Below are 12918 nucleotides of genomic sequence, written 5' to 3'. Positions count from 1 at the left end.
TATGGCCCTGAACATACTATGGAAGAATTCTGATAGAGAGAATACCCCTCCCCTCAATCCCCACAATTCATTTTGCATGCTCAGATAAACTCTAGCTGACATAGTGGTACAGCCCTTGATCTCTGATCTTGGAAGGAAAGTAGGTATCTGTGAGTTCAAGGCCAGCCTGGTCTGCATAGTGAGTTTCAGGATAGATGGGGCCACATACACAGACCCTGTACCAAAAGAAGGAGGAAAGGAAGAATGAGGAGGAGAAGAAGCAAAAGAAATGAGGGAGAAAGGAAGAAAGGACTAAAGGAAGGAAAGAAGGAAGGAGAAAAGAATGGAGAAAAGAGAACGAAGTCTATTTTCTGTAATCTACACATACAGGTGTCTTGCTGTTTCGTGTTTGAATTTGAGGTCACATATATTACTCCCCGCTCCCTAATATTCAATGCTGTGCTGAGTTTTCTGCTTTGTCATTACTGTTCTGCTCTTACGATGCCAATTGTGTAAGTTAGAGTTCATTATGGGGATAAAGTTAGAAGGGTATGCCTGGCATTGGTATTCTGTGGAGTGTCAAGGAGCCTCAGAACATCATAGAACATTCTCCCTAGGGATAAAGGAAGACTGTTGTAAAAGAGGACGAGGAGTTTGTTTGGGATTGGGAATATTTTTTTTTCAGAAAAGCATTATTTATTTCACTCTAATAATAACTCTATGAGGAATGTTTCTTATTACAGATTTTGAAACTAGAGAACTAAAACTTAGAGAACTTAAGCAATTGCACAAGGTCACAGATGTGGCAGAAACCAAAGCTGTAACTCAGAAAGAAGGTTTGCTCAACCTCTGAGTCCATACTCACTACCTTAAGGAGCCTCCAAGAGAGAGATAGGAAGTCAGTGTCTCTGGCCAGCTCCTTTGTTCACTCAACTTGTGCAAATGGATTTCATGGTTCTCTCTTGAAGTTTTAACTAGGGAATTTGACTGTTACTTGTCACAATGATGTGACTATATCCTGTCTGGATAACAAATGTGACAAACCTGGCATCACTGTCAAAAGTGTCACGAGGAATCTCAAACTATTGCCTGCAAGATTACAATGGTGCATTGTTGGTGTTTTGTTGTTGTTCTTCCTTCTCCTTCCTTTTCCTTCTTCCATCCTCTTCCTCACCTCCTCTTCTTCCTCTATCTTATCCTTTTCTCCTCCTCCTCACTTCCTCTTCTTCCTCCTCATCCTTCTTGTAATTTGACGTAATCTGAGGCCCGTGAGTGCTAAGCAACTACTCTGCCACTGATTTATTCATATAGCCCTCTGACAGCTTTTAAATTATCATGGGGGAAATTGTACAGCAAGCTTTATTTCACTGAAAATTTTTTATCAGATAACATGCTTTGAGCACACATTATACGTTGAGGAGAGAAGAATGCTGAGTGTACGTGACATCAAAACCCGTCCAAGCATCCTGACACTGGAGTTGGACAGATGACACAAGGTCCCAATGTGGAAGCTACTGGATGCAGAAACATAGATGAAATGTCTCCTTCTGGAACAGGGCCACAGTGAGCCATTAGCTAACTGTTCAAACTGGAGATACAGAGGCAATCCAAAGCATAGGCAAGTGACTTGGCTTTCCATTGGGCTAGAAGAAGCAGAGAAAGACAATGAAATGGCTAATAAATTAAAAAAATAAAGTGATCATAGAGAGAGCACCCTGTTCACTAGACTGGGCAGCAGACCTTGTTTGTAAACCATTTCATTTACTCTTTCCACCTGCCTTGTGAGGCACATAATTGCTGTGTGCTGCTTCAGGGGCCCACCCAGGTACTTACCATCATTAAGACAATCTGAGAACACCTAGGGAGAGAGGGAGACCTAGGTATACTGCGGAGGAAAAAAAGCAGAGGAATTCTGATTGGCAGGGTACTCCAGGAGCCTTCTTTATGGGTAAAGAAACCACAGAGAAATTTCTGGGCTTATGTAAGGGCAAATGAAAGCAATTGGGATGTGCCAGGAAGGACAGAAACAGAGAAAAGTGTGGTCCCATGAGAGAAGGCTGGCCTGCATCTTAGAACTCCACTGCTGCTTGGCAAACATCTGGATTCTTGCTGCATTGGTCAGTCACATCTGTGTTCCGGATGATCCTTGATACTAAAGAATTTAATACGAAGGCCATGCTGTTGGGGATTATAAACAAGGTTCAAGAGTGGATTTGAGACTTGAGGCAAGGCAAGATAGAGATGTTTAGAAGTAATTTTCTTCCATTTTTCTAAACAATCCACTCATGAAAGTTAGTTTTAAAGCTAATTTTCCCCCTTTGACCAAATAGATTTGGTCAAGTAGTTGACTAGGCTGTCAACTGTCAGACTAACTTGAGCAATAGATTTATATTTGAAAGTAACAAAACTTCATTGTAGATATTTTGTGAGTTAGACTGTTGTGAGTTTCTGCCAATCCAGAACATAGCAGTAATTCAAGCCCTTAAGGTAGGAGTTCTCTGAGTCTGTGCCCAGAGCTTCAGAGCATCCTATCTCCATCCAATAACAACTTGGGATTCTGTGTCATGTTACTGTATGTTGTTGGAAATGGAAAAAAGAAAAAAAAAAAAACAACCAAAAACAAAATGCTAGGGAGCATCCAGTCTAAGCTACTTCATTATTCATAAGAGGAAACAATGGTGTAAAACTGATCATGTGATTTGTCAATGGTGGCACTGTGTACACTGGTAGAGCAAGTGAATGAAGTGTGTGCTCTGGGTGACCTACCATCTGTCCCAGAACCAGGTCCAAGCCTGAGTAGCATATTCTTAAGGACAGCCACCTCGAGGCAGAGAATCTGCCTCACAGTCACCCTTGAAAGGCTGGTGGTTAATTCTCAGCAGATGGAGCTCACCCCAGTTCTCTGTTCATCTCTCCTCCTTGACGAATCTGATCTAGCACTATTCTCTAAGGTCTCGCACTGTCCCCAAGATTCCCCACTCCTTTGTCTGATCTATAGCGCATATCTGATTTCGTAGCAAAAGAATGAGGATGAGATGGCGACCCTGGGCCCCACTGACATTAGCACAGACTGCACAATCCACCCTTTCAAATCGCTGGCCTCGACCATCTGAAGACAATGTTGAAGCAGAAGCTCAGAGGCTATTCTCTTAAGGAAAGGTTACTGTCCATCAAGACGTAAGGTATGTTGTAAGTTGAGGACACCACAGCCTCAAAAAACATACATTATGTAGGCCTGGAAATCAAGGTGTATGAGTAAAAGTAGCTCCACTTAGCATCCTGCAAGAGTCTTTGTGCTTCCTCCATGGATTCTTAGAAATGGAAGACCAGATTCCAAATACCATAGCATTCTGGTGGTGGGCATAGGAGCATCTGAGGTCCAGTCTCCTGCCAGTGTACATCAGACAGTTTTGCTGACAACAAGCAGGCAAGGGGAATCAGCATCCTGGCAGAGTCATTGAACCCAAGCAATAGGGACAGTGGGCCTGCTATTTCTATGATGGGGTAGAAGGATTGCATGTGTGGCACTTAGGTAGGCTTTGGCATCTATTGCCATCCCTTGACCTATTATTTGAATGGAAATAAATGTTCTGAGCAGGAAAGGGTCAGATGCTTAAGGTTTCAAATTCTTCAAGAAGGATCGGCTAACAGCAGCGGGTGAGGCACCACAGTCAGCTGAGGTAATGGACTTACAGCAACAGATGGCAATGGGATTTAGAATGGATAGCAGAGGCCAGGGAATAGTGTGTTTATGAGGCCAAATGAACAAGAGGTAAACATGAACTTGCAGATGTTGGGTCATCTGAATGCTACCAACCGATAACCTCTTCTGCTAGCCTTTGGATCTAGCCCATATGTTTCTTATTGAGACCATCTTCATTATACATAGTTTCTTCTTCTTGGGCTTCACAAGTGAGCATAGCCTGGGACAAATAAAGCCCTTCCTTACAAGACTCACATGATGTGGGGCTCCTCTGGTGGTTGCTTTACCTGGAAAACGTTTCGGTATGACCATGCTATTCTTGGACCTAGACTGCAGTCTGGAACACCATCTTCCTGTTTCTTTCATTCCTCCCTCCTTGACCGGGGCCATACTTGCACCACAGCAGTAGGGATGCGGCCTAAACTCCCTCCCCAGTTTACACAGAGTCTCTGCCATCTCAGCCTCTCCTGTTTCCCCCTTTCTCAGTATCTCCCCCATCTCCTTCATATTTGATTCTTATAAACGTGGCTTCTGTCTTGTTTACACTTCCTACACATCAAGTCTTCTTGTCATGATTTTCAGAACTTTATCTCAATATTTCCCACTCCTCTCCCAAAGACAGGACACCCCTGAGGGCTCTCTCATTTCTCCCTGCTTTATACTTCACCTGTTCAGATTTCATGTCTAAACCGTTGTGTTCTAATCCATCCTCACCAGTGCATAAGCTACCATTAGTCTTATTTTTCTTGGAAGGTTTCTCTAGAACTTTGACTCTTTTCCAATTCTTAATGAGGAGCATCCTGTTCTAAAGACCCAACTGGTCATGGTCTCTGGTGACCCTCGTTGGCTGAATATGATATATTTTGAATTCATACTGGCAATAGTTTCCGGAGGTCTGTGCTGTTGCTGCTCCCTTTTACAAGCAAACTGAGGCAGAGAACGTCTGTGATTGGCCCATGGACATAGAGCAAGCAGATCCTGTGAAGCTGGATGGGAATCAAGGGGATTCAAGGGAGGGAGAAAGAGGATGATCAGAGGAGAAGGATGAGTTAACGAAGGTCCTTCCTTTTTAGTGAGCACACTGGAAAGCTTCCACTTTCCACCAGTTCTGTACCTACTTTAATTAATTAATTCTATTTTTATTTTTGTGTGTATTCATGTGCATGAGGATATGTGTGCATGTGTGTACATGTGCATGTGTATGCATGTGCATATATGTTTGTGGGTGGGCACATATGCTTGTGAGTGTGCATACATGTGAGAGTGTGTGAGAGTGTGTGTGTGTGTGTGTGTGTGTGTGTGTGTGTATGCGCGCGTGTGTGTAGGCCAGAGGTTAGCCTTGGAAATTTTCTCAGGCACTGTCCTCCCATCTTTTGAGACAAGGTCTCTCACTGATCTGGATCCTGACTAGGCAAGGCTAGGCCTAGGCATGGAGCCTCATGGACCAGATTATAAGCACACACCATCATATTTGGCTTTTAAAAACAAACAAACAAACAAACAAACAACAATGACAAAAGCTTAGATTCTGGGAATTGAACTCATGTCCCCATGGCTCCTAAGACAATCATTTTTCTGATTGAGCCACATCCCTAAGCCTTCAGTTTTGTTTGTATTCCGCAAAATGAATGACTTTGATAAAATGGTTTTCTGTTTACTTATAGGCTTGCTTGTTTGCTTGTTGACAGAATGCTTCGAGGCAGCCAGTTTCTTGCCTCTTCCGCTCTTGGCTTGGCTTGTGCTAACATCCGAAGCACCATGGCTCCTGGACACTTTCAGTTTGCAGGTGTCCCAGCCCCAACCCCTAAGCTCAGTCACGAGCTTCTTCTTCTTCATCTCGTCACAAAAGTCTACCCTGTGCTTATGCAAAGCTTCAGCAGATGATGGTGTTTCATGAGTTTCTGCACACTGTACCTGACCTTGGGCAGTGCCGCTGTGTGCACAGCAGGGACAGTGACAGAACATTCTCAGTCCCTGTGTGTCACCAGCCCGGGGCTCTCTTGAGACCCAGCACATTAGAGCCGAGTTGTTGAAATCTCCAAGCATCTGTGCAGGTGGATTGGAACAAAAGGACAGAAGCAGTTGATCAGCTTGAAATGTCTAGGCGGCTAAATCAGGATTAACCTTTCTGGCTTTTGTGCTGATGAGATTTTGAGAGCTCTGCACGTTTCTCAGCTTAAAAGCAGACATTTTGCTAAATACGATTTGTTCTGTTTCATGAATAGCAGCTTAAATTTACACCACTAGATGAAAGACAGCGATGCCTTTGAATGAAAACCCACGTATTAACTCCCTATTCTGTTTAAATTAATTGGATTCATGTTAGGATGTAAATCTTTATCAATTTATGTTCCAGACTGTGAGTTTCAGGAAAAGATAAATCAACACAGATGTTTTCTATAACCCAATTTTTCAATCTGTCTGTGGATGATGTCATCTTTCTTCTAACGGGATAATTACTTCATAGCGCTTGTTCTTCCATTGTCTAGCATGTAGCAGGTGATTAAAATTATGTCAGTAACTAGGTACTGAAGGATACGGGAGGAAGGCCTTTCATCAGAAAAGTGATAAGATTGTAATCTATTTTAAAAAGAAATTAAATAAAAAATTAAAAATTCTGGGAGATAATGTTCTTTTGTAATCCCAGCACTTGGAAGGTAGGCATAGGAGGAACCTGGCCAGTGTGAGCTGTAGAGCGAGTTGCTGTCTCAGAAAGTAAAACAAACCTCGTGTGTGTGTGTGTGTGTGTGTGTGTGTGTGTGTGTGTGTGTGTTTTGCATCCTTTCAATTCTCAGTGGCTACAAATGAATACTATATCACAGAGACAAAAGAAAGGTTGAATTCTTAAACCATTGTAGGGTAAAATGAGGACTTGGACTTCCAAAGACTGCAGATGAAGTTGTTTGACTGCAGTAGGTTGTGGAGCCAGTTTTGGACTCCTGTGCTCTGCTTTTATAGCCATTGCTTTATATCTGTCACCTTTACATACCTCAGAGAAGCCATACAAAGACATAGAAGTCCACGATCTCGGCAGGCAGAAAGACCAGAGATGAGAAGGCATGGTGGCTACTGCAGCAGCTGCATGACCCTTAGAAGTCACCAGTGTCTTTGAGCTGCTGTTTCCTTTTCTGTAATATAGGGAGGATTTGATTATGTCCATTTCTTTCTATTTTAAAAATATCAGGTAATTTTGACATAAAGAAAGGCATCATGGGAGTCAGAAATTCCCCATCTCACAGCAGCCACAAAATGGCGGTCCATTGGGAGGTTGTAGGTCACATGTGTTCTTTCTGAGATGAGTTGATATTGAATGTGAATGAGCTGCTAAGTTGTAAAATAGGAAAATTTTTTAGAATTTAATTTTTTTTAACAGGGGTTATGGAAAGATCTTGAAAGATCCAGCAATACCAGGTTTACATTCTATCTAGGGCAGATACTTAGAGTCCAGTAGTCCTACTCTTGGACTGAGGTGTGACAACTGGGCACCTGTCATGGCACTTGGTCCATGCTGCTTTAGTTTTGTAAGTGGCCTTATTTGTAGGTTGTCATATGGAAATACAGCTCCCAATAACCAATATTGACTTTCTCCTATACCTTGCTCTTGAATCATCCTGAGATTCTAGGCTGAAATGCTCTTGTCTCCCCACAAGCCATTCCTTCTGTAAGCGGCTCTCGGGGTACGATCTTGAGCAGACTGAGTGATTTTAGTGGCTGGTGGGTGGAATACAGAGAAATAATTTGCTGCCCAGTGAAGCATCACTGGCTCACGTTCAACAGCACCGATTCCCAGTCCCAGCTCTTTGTTTATTTGAGCCATTAGCAGAAAGCCATATTTTAAAAAATCTTGTATATTAATAACAGCTGTTTCGGAATGTGTTTCAAAACTCTCAGATGCCGTGCTTCACCATATCTTCTCTTCCACGGGAGTTCTACCATGCACAAGCAAGTTTTTACAAGACTGGGCAGTAAGAAAGAAAGGGAAGTTGATCTTAACTTATTTGGTATACACAAGTTATCAGGCACAGAGACTGGGCGAATGGCCTCATACTATATTGTCAGTAAAGGGTGTGTGTGTGTGTGTGTGTGTGTGTGTGTGTGTGTGTGTAGAAGTGGTGGGTGGGTAAGCTAGGTATATCACAGTAAATTTTACTTTTTCACTAATGGCGCTTGACTCCAGGATCTCATACATACTAGACAAATCCTCTACCACTGAACCATGCCCAACCCACTTTTTACCTTTAATTTGAAAATACAATCTCATTGGATAGCCTGGGTTGGCTTAGTCATTTGTTAGCCTAGGAAGTTTTCACACTGTCAGCCCTCCTTCCACAGCCTCTTGAGTAGCAGGGACCACCAGGCCCAGCTTCTGTTTAAGGATGCTTTGTAGCCAGAAGGCATTGATCAAAGCAGAAAACTCCTGCATCTTTGGGCTTTGTAGATTTGAAGAGCTATACCAGGAGAGGAGAGTGCCAATGTCATTTAAGGCACTTTCAGACTCAGTGTCTTTTGCTGTCAGGCTGTGTTACCAAGAAGGAGACTGGAATCCTTGATTGAACCTTATACTTTGGAAGGTCACAGATACCTGTCTGTACGTGGTACAGCTAATTTTCAGGGCATTTACAAGTACTATACAAGCTAATCTCAGTGTCACCTGTAACAACAAGCATATTGCAGTGTTTCTAGAATGAGTGCTGACCCACATTAAGGACCTACCAGGAAAGGCAGCAAATATGTATCTCATTGTACACTTCTCCTTTGATAGTGTAATTCATTATTTTTCTTTTGGCTACTCCAGTTAACCTCTGATTTAGTGTGAATTATAGTTGTTTTCATTTCTTATGAAATAGTTATTCTTTCTTAATTTATATAATCTCCCTTAAAAGTGGAAGGAAACATGCCTATGTAAGCCTTAATATCATTGCCACTTGACTTCAGTGTCTGTCAGTCATGCATAGAATATCTTTGGTCCTGTAAATCAAACCACAGTTTCTGGTCTGTCTGTAAGTCGAAATAGAGATCACTGCAACATGCTGATGTGATTTTGGAAATATCTTGTTCCCTTCTTATAACATTTATATGGTCATATTGTTATAAGGCCAAAGCTCTCAGCACCTGAGGATTTAGTCTGCCCTTTCATTCATTGTTATCTTATTACTTAGTGGTTGACTTATACACACAGAGCGTTATGAGAACGTTCTGGAGAAGAAGAGAAATGATTTGGGCAGACATAGGCAGCTGCTAGTGAGTTAACAGCTTCTTTATGTCAACGTCTCTATTCTGGGATGCTCTGTGAGAATACTCCTGGAGTGATATGAACAAGTACCTACTCACTTGAGATAGAGAGCTGACAACTGACCAAAGTAAGGATGCCATCAAAGTTCAACTTGGTGAACCAATGTGTTTTATTGGAGCTGCTTACAGGAATATAGGCGAGAGGTTACTTAAAATTCTGATATGCCCACCAAATAATTGCATTGCAAAATCTCACTTCAATGTGGTGTCAGCTCATGAAAGATGGAAATCTGGAACTCAGTACACAGCATATGGTACCCTGAGCAGGTTGGAGAGTGTCTTTATAGGGCATCTGATTGGTCTGAGCCTCTATCAGGTAGGTTGGCTAGTGTTTTTTTCTTCCAGGTAGCTTAGCTTGTTTGAAGGTATCTTTCAAGAGTTCTTTCTGCTTCTGTATGTTTGAGGAGGGAGGAGCCTGGTGAGCTTGTTTCCTTTTGAGCTGCATGGTGGAGTTTCACTTTCCCTAAGAACATCCCATTGTTTCACCCTGTGTCCTAATGAGCTTCCCTTCAAAGTGGAAGATGTTAATCTTGAAGGAAACTCCTCCACAATGTAGATCAGACTAAAAAAAGATTGCTCGACCACCCAGAACTCATCAGCTATGTGTATATTTTTTGTGTGTAAACATATGAACTTGGAAAAACAGAATATACACTCAACATTGGTCATTGGTTATGACAGGTGGCTAGACAAGGGAGATGGCTAAAAGGTAGAATTTTATATTGTTTGAATTGTTACAGCAAACACATAGTGTTTCATAAAGTGGTTTTTTCCTTTCAAATAAATATTTCTCTGCATATGTATACATATTGATAAGACCAGGTAGTTGTATATTTGTCATTTCTTTGTGTTGGTAATCTTTAAGTTCCTCTCTAATAGCTACTTTGAAAGCTTTATTTTTGATCAGTGATGAGTATCTTCCTGTCTTATGCCAAACAGTTTTAGTTATTTCTTCTATGCAGTTGTAACCCTGTTCTCAACAACTTTCTCATTCTTTTCTCCCCGTCATATCTGTGCTATCAACTGTTGAGTTTCCATATAGACATGAGAACAGGGCTTCTTTCTCTTCCCATGCCTGGATCTTTTCATTTAATTCAATGTTTTTCCATCGCATCCTTGTTGTTGTAAATGGAAGAATTAAATAATTCTATGGCAGAATGAGATTCCACTGTATATGCAAACCATATTTCCTTTATTCATTCAACCATCAGAAGTCCTCAAAGCTGCTTCTGATTGATTTTGAACACTTTTGAGCAAGCACATAAGGGCAAATGTCTCTTCTATATACAGATTTAGATTCCTTAAAATTATATACATACATATAAGTAACACTAAAGGGATGGAGTAGGTTCTTCTCTGTCTCTCTCTCTCTCTCTCTCTCTCTCTCTCTCTCTCTCTCTCTGTGTGTGTGTGTGTGTACGTGTGTGTGTTCCTTTCAAAAGTAAGCTGAGGGGTATATGAAAGAGTTTGGAGGGTGGAAAATAATGTAATTATATTTTAATTTAAAAAATGTTAAAGATTTGGGAATTTCTCAAGCTTAGAAGAAATTTAAACCACTTCTTTAGATGAGACTATAAGATGGCTCAACAGACAGTTGATTTTTGCACACTTCAGCAGAGGAAATATACCACACAAAACACTCACCATATAACAGTCCAATATGTATCAGATGTAAGAGCATCTGTTGAACAAAAGTTAGATCCAGACCCTCCCCCAAGAATATTTTTACTGTCAACGTCAAGGTAAGACTTAGAAGTCATTCTTGCTGGCCAGGAATTAGTGTTGTTCGGGAAGATTGGAGTTAGGACAGTGGGAGAAGTCAGTATGCGGTGCGTGAGTGCCAGGGGTTCACAAATTTCAACTCTCCAGGAGGTTGGCAGACCTCAGGCTGCCCCACAGGTCCAGTAGGCAGAGTGGAGAGCGGAATGTAGTCTGCCATTTCAGAGAAAGTCGTTGTTTGTAGAAGGCTACTCCTGGGTTCTTGAGAAAGCTTAGAGGTTTTTTTTTGTTTTGTTTTGTTTTCTTTTCTTTTTTTCCTTCCTTAGCTTCAGGTTTCCTGCAGCTGAAGTGGGATTAGCTGCTGATTAGCCAGGAATTGCTGACTTGGATCAACTCTGTTTAGCACAATCTCATTGTCCCCATCACATCCCCCTACTCCATTACCCTGGCTGAAGCACGCACTTGGGCTGTGTCCGCCAGATGGTCAGCTTTCTTTTCTTTAAAGAGTTGTTCATTAGAGTAGATTAGTGAGGAAAAGACTTGTAGGAATTGTATAAATAAATGAATTACTTATTATATTTTTGTGCCATTAGTCGAAGATCCCACAAGGGAAACAGAAAGGCAGAGAAACACTGTGGAGCCCGAATCCCTGCTGCCCTCAAAGCAGATTAGGCAGGAGCCTGCCAGACAGCCTGTATCTTCTGATGCCACATTGCAAACATGGCTTATCTATTGTATATTATATTCTTAATCTATTTGTTGGATGGACTCGTTCCCAATATTTTATCCATTATCATTCAAATGTTTTGCTTTCAAAAATGTATTATTTTTCCCAGTTGGTTTGTGTGTATTTGTGTCCCACATCCTTTTATTTAGAGACCCTATTTTTCCCTCTGTGAGACATAATCAAATTTGTGTGAAATCTAAGGAGAAAAACAGACCTCTGACAGAATTCAGATTTAATTCATCTTTTCAGAATTGTGCTTATGGATTTGGGTGGAGGCTGCTTTCGTTCCTACTTGCAGTCAAAACACCTACTCGTCCGGCACAGAAAGATAGATTCTTTTTTTTTTCTTAATTTCCCAATAGACCAGATATAATTGTGCTAATTACTTTTAATGATCCAGTCACTTCTGTGATCTTGATGGTGTGCCACTCAATATATAAGCCTTTTCTAATTAATTACAATCTTATAAGAGCAAAGAGTTTGAAGTTGTTTGTGTTTTATTTGCATAAAGAATTTGATTATCTTTATCGATTCTGTTTTTAGATATCCTCAGCCTTTCAAAGTACATACATGTGGAGAGATGAGAGTCTGGACAGAGGCATAAGGCACAGCTGGAAGCAGAATTATCTGGAAAGTAAGGGAACATCTCCACAGATCAAAAAAAAATTCTATTTCTGTATTTGATACATTTCTATTGCTGTGATAAGACACCAGGACCAAAACTACTTAAAGAAGAGAGGATTTATTTGGGCTTCCAGTTTTAGAGGGATAAAATTTCATGGTAGGGAAGTACGACTGACTGTAAGTGGGCATGCATGGTGGCTGGAGCAAACAGCCGAAAGCTCACATGTCAGCCATGAGCATGAACTAGAGAGAGCCAACTGAGAGAAGCACAGGTTTTTCTCCCCGCAGTGATGTACTTCCTCCAGGAACACTGCACTACCTGAACCTCCCCAAACGGCGTCGCCAACCGAGACTGAGAAATGTCTCCCATAGTTCCAGTGCTCGAGACTCTGGGAGCCATTTCTCATTCAAAAACTCCACATTCTACTACTTGGCCCCCACAGGCTGTCAGTCATATAAAAAACGCGAAATGCATTTAGTCTGACTTCAAAAATCCCCATGGTCTTTCAGGGCCTCAACACTGCTTAAAAGTTCAAAGTCCAAAGTATCTTCTGAGACGCAAGGCAATCTCTTAATTGTAACCCCGTGTAAAATCAAAAGGTAAATTACATCCTTTCAACATATAATGGTACAGAGCATATATTACCACTCCAAAGGGGAGGGAAAGGGGGAATAGTGAAATAATTCTTGTCCAAACCACAAAAACCCTGAAAAGCAAACAGCACATCTTGCAGGTCCCTGCTTGGTGTTAAAGGGCTTAAACAGCCTCTTCAGCTCTGCTGCCTGGTTCCAATCTCTGAATGCAGCTCTCCTCGGCAGATATCCCACAGCTCTGGAATGGCCGACATCTTGGGGACTCCACTGCAATTAAGCC

General features: G+C 41.6%; 2 long non-coding RNA genes across 9 annotated transcripts in view; both read left to right on the top strand.

The window, feature by feature from the left end:
* LOC102546726 (uncharacterized) overlaps window positions 1-12918 on the top strand; it is a 224589-nt gene that overhangs the window by 84447 nt on the left and 127224 nt on the right. The gene's annotated exons all lie outside the window — the stretch shown is intronic.
* LOC120100693 (uncharacterized) overlaps window positions 1-12918 on the top strand; it is a 52561-nt gene that overhangs the window by 37114 nt on the left and 2529 nt on the right. Inside the window, exon 2 of the long non-coding RNA XR_005500593.2 lies at window positions 11964-12054. This is a non-coding gene — a long non-coding RNA (uncharacterized LOC120100693). The remainder of the gene's footprint in view (window positions 1-11963; window positions 12055-12918) is intronic.

Source organism: Rattus norvegicus, chromosome 2 (assembly GCF_036323735.1).
Source record: "Rattus norvegicus strain BN/NHsdMcwi chromosome 2, GRCr8, whole genome shotgun sequence".
NCBI classification, from domain to species: domain Eukaryota; kingdom Metazoa; phylum Chordata; class Mammalia; order Rodentia; family Muridae; genus Rattus; species Rattus norvegicus.
This window is presented reverse-complemented; position numbering and strand designations above follow the sequence as displayed.